Source organism: Nicotiana attenuata, unplaced genomic scaffold (assembly GCF_001879085.1).
Source record: "Nicotiana attenuata strain UT unplaced genomic scaffold, NIATTr2, whole genome shotgun sequence".
In the NCBI taxonomy this organism is placed as follows: Eukaryota; Viridiplantae; Streptophyta; class Magnoliopsida; order Solanales; family Solanaceae; genus Nicotiana; species Nicotiana attenuata.
In genome coordinates, this window is record NW_017693928.1 from 1 (window position 1) to 4,333 (window position 4,333).

At 37.0% G+C, this 4,333-nt stretch overlaps 1 pseudogene; it reads right to left on the reverse strand.

Annotated features, from left to right (window-relative positions):
* Nucleotides 1-6: 6 nt before the first annotated feature.
* LOC109222600 lies at nt 7-4,170 on the reverse strand (annotated as a pseudogene).
* Nucleotides 4,171-4,333: the final 163 nt, after the last annotated feature.

A 4,333-nucleotide genomic window follows, 5' to 3' on the forward strand; every position in this document is an offset into this window, starting at 1 on the left:
GTAATTCACACTGAAATCGAGTCCTGAGCGTGTGGGGGAGTGTTAAGTCTCACAATGGTTGAGGGAATGGGTTGTGGTCTTCGGCAATCCTCCCCTCATGAGTTAGCTTTTGGGTTGAGTTAGTTCCAAGGGCCATATCTTCATAAAAGAGACATGGGACTCCCTTCTTTGGGGAGGGGGACATATTTGTGAGAAATGTCCAAAATTTTCAAGCCGGAGAATGTAAATGTAGTTGAGGGATATGTACTCAATTTTGAGAGGCCAACATAAATGCTTATTTATCATCTTTAGCATGAAATATGGAAAAAGTTGAATTACGAGGAGTATAACTTTGACCTAGCATCTGCATGAGCCAACTTATGACATACATCAACCATACGGGCCTACTGATCTTACTTTTCAGATTATCTAGCCATGACACCAAGAAGAGAATATTTTGATTAATCCATTAGTTGTTCCGAGTTTCAACATCTAATGACTCCCCCCTTACGGTGAAAGATAAAAGCAGAGATAATCACAAAATCATTCACCAAATGATGCACCAACTCAAACCAGATAACAAGTAACTACTTTAAGATTGAAGCATCAAGATATGATTTGACATGTAAACTTGTTTAGTCGCTTCGAGTAAAAGTAGCTCAAATCCCATTCGAAGCAATTAAAGAAACCAAACACAAGGGACAAAAATAAAGTCTTCTCCTAATCCCTGCTTTTAAAATTTATGCTGCTCTTTTTATCATGCAAAATGACTTATTGAGAAGGAAAAAGAGAAGGTAATCCCTTTATTCTTTTGGTCGAGTAAAGTAACATCAGTATAGATTTAGCTTAATAAAAACACATCATTTTCCAGCTACTATTGTGTTGGAGGGATTGCATCTATCTTGATCCATTATGAACTTAAAAACAATCTTACACAAAACACATAGCAGGAGAATGAAGACCCTCACCGAAGCAAAGGTTGCTGATTCAAGATAGTTGACTGTGACAGACGCTCAAAATTATACTTCTCGTCTGCAGCATGCTGACCAACCAAAGAAAAATGAAAAAGAGAGAGAGAGAGAGAGAGAGAGAGAGATCATCCAATTCAAATCACATAAGTAACATTCAAAAACCAAACTCAAATGATAGACTAATTTACTTTTACTACAGAGAGGTCAGTATACAAAAGCAACGGAATAATACCTGATCAACAATAAAAAGGTCCTCATCCAACCTGCCTATAATGAATCCAAGATTGAATTGCCCAATCACCTGCATAACCAAATTTTGAAGTTGAGAATTTTCAAATGCTGATACTAAAACTCTGCATTTCTGCTGAAACTACTAATGACAAAAGTAAACACGGACATGGAATGATTGCCAATTGCATGTAAATAAACTAGTGCTTGACCGTATTTAGTGTTGGAAGTATGACAATCAAATAGCATGTAATAAAACTCACATTTTACAGATATATAGCACAAAAACAGCTCCGCAAATACTAAGAAGTTCAAAAGAGTAGGTTTATATCAGCATATCCAAGAGAGGACGACAAAAATCACTTATTATGGACTAGCAAATCTGTTACAATAATTTAAGTCAGAACAATGAAGGTTTCATGGTGTAAAGAGAGAAAAAAGAGATCAGACAAATTCCAAAATGCAAATAGTGACTCCTGTCATGCCTTGGACTGGATTGATTTTACAAAGAATAGCTGAAATTGAAATGAGTATTATCTAGTGTTAAATGAGGGAACATGTTCAGACTGCACTTCAGAGTTGCATTACGGAGTGAAGAAGTGGGTTTATAAGGTACAATTAAACTGTACCTTACCCGAACAAAGAAAAAAAGAAAAAGATTTGAACTGACACCTTTAAAGAAGCAGATGACATTATTTACGACACAGAAGAAAGAGGTGGACATATTCAATTTGGGACCAAGGAATGCTAAGAATGTCAATTGGGGCGTTTCTAAGTGCTATTGACTGGAAAAGACAATGCAGCGTGAGAACACCCCAGTGCCACAATATCCTCAATCAAACCAACTACGGAATATTTAACTGAAACATTCAGATGCAAACCAAAATCAGAAAACTGCAAAAAATTTTTGTTAGAGGTGGGGTCTAATAAGGTCGGGGTGTGGATGAAAGAAAAGAATGCTCCATGGAGATCCTAAAACAATCTTACCTTCCAGACAGAACAGGAAACAAACTTATTGGCAGATTAAAATGATAATACAGGTTTGCTTTTGAATACTAATGGATGAGTTTTGGACCTTCATTTTAGTAAAATCTTCTTTCTTGAAAAGTCTCTCCAGCTCACTGGTAGCAGCAATCATAGCATTTTCCTTGGCCACTTCATTTTCTGATTCGGTGAGCTCTAGGGTAGCTGCAGCATAATCCCTACTGAAGCCATTAAAGAATTTCTTTTAACTAATTGAAAGACCAAAAGCTCTTTTCCCAAGCCAAAGGAAATTACTGTATAGTACCTTTTTGTTTTCATTCTTTGAGATGTACGATTAAGGAGTTGCAATCTTGACAGTCTCTGCTTCCTTCTTGATATGAGGTCGTTCACACTAAATTGCAATGTCGAACCAATCTTTAAATCAGATGAAGCCTTAGGAGCATCCAAAGTCAGACTAGCAGGCTGTTCAAAAGAAACAGCATCTACCATATTTTCTGACACATCGTGAATATTGTTGCAAGTAGAATCAACAAGCACCGATTCAGTCACACATAACTCGTTCATTTGAACCTCATGCTCCTGAAAATGAAATGGTATAAAACTAAAAGGACTAACAAAAATAGCATAGAGAATGAATTGAAATTGTCTCCAGTTGCAGCTATAATACTAATCCAACAAAGCAAGGATAGTTAAAAAAACTCAGAAAGGAAATATCTACTAGTTCTCTCTTACCTCCTCAAATTTTCCATTTTGTATACTATTTCCAGGCCGAATTAAATTATTTGTTTGATCAAGGACTGTGTCCGTTCTTGACTGCTTCACTTGATGAAGAAATCTATCTATCTTTGTGAACTTGGAAGATCCAGACTTATCACTGGTTACTTCATCACACTTATCAGCCTTAACTGGATTATCTGGAGATCTTAAGGATATCGTATTCTTCAAATAATTGTCTTCTCCTGAAGGACATACAGTCAATCTATTTCTCAGGAGAGGTACCTCAGATAATGCAGTACTCATACTCTCGTGTTTTCTCTTATTTACTGTAACAAATTTGGTGAGTGATGACTGGACAATGGTTGCACGATCCACATAATGTGCATTATCGATACAGCTTTTATCTTTTGATCATGGGGTGAGTGCTTGTCCATCAGCAGTAATCAGACCTCCGACTTCCTTCCAGGGACTTCTGGAACTGCGATTGTCTTTCTTCTTTCCATGGAATCGAAGACTGAAGTCTTTCTCTGTTGACCTGTTTCCATCATTTAACATGCCCGTGACAGAAGTATCTTTTAATTCCTTTAGAGGTTTTTTAAGATAGTGACCATCTTTATGTAGCTCCCCAATGCAGTCGCCTTCCTGAGTATCATCTCTATCTGACAATAATTGCTTGGATTGAAACTGAAAGGCCTCGAGTTGGGAATGAGTGGATGTATGTTTTTCTTCAAAAACCTCTTGGAAACTATTCACAGCATAACTAGCATGATTTGATGAGTATATCTTCTCTAAAGCTTCTCTCAAAGAATGCAATATGGAGCCTTCATCGGACAGAAATATTTTTCTTTTATCAGGAGTTATGTTGACATCAAATGCTCTGGGTGGGATCGTGAAGTCCATGATTGCAATGGGATATTGTCGAGAGTTTGCACCTCTGTACAACTCATTGACAAGCTTGCCAACTTTTGGCATATCTACTGGCCGTCCATTCACAAAAAAGTATTGCCGATCCCCTATATTGCGTCCACTACCATAACCAGGCTTAGAAATGAATCCTTCAACTGTGCAACCATCAGAAGTACATACTTTAAGAGGCTCCAGACAAGTAAAGGTACTCATACCAAATACTGTTATGATGTTATCTTTCAGGGATCCACTTCCCTGAGTCTTCAGAACTACAGACTTTGCATTTCTTACAGCTGTGTTGGTGCAAACTATTCTGACTCCCTTAGAAATAAGAGCATAGGCCTATGAGTGCAAGAAAGACAAAAAAATTAAATAACTTAAACAACTAAAGCATAAAAATACTTCTTCAACAGGATGTCATGCCTATAATCTCTTATTAAGATTAAAATATTGACAAGAAAAAATTATATAAGAAGGCTAACACGGATGATTTGGTCACCAAGGTTATAGCAAAATGCGACTTAGAATTGCCAGAAGCAAAGGTTTTT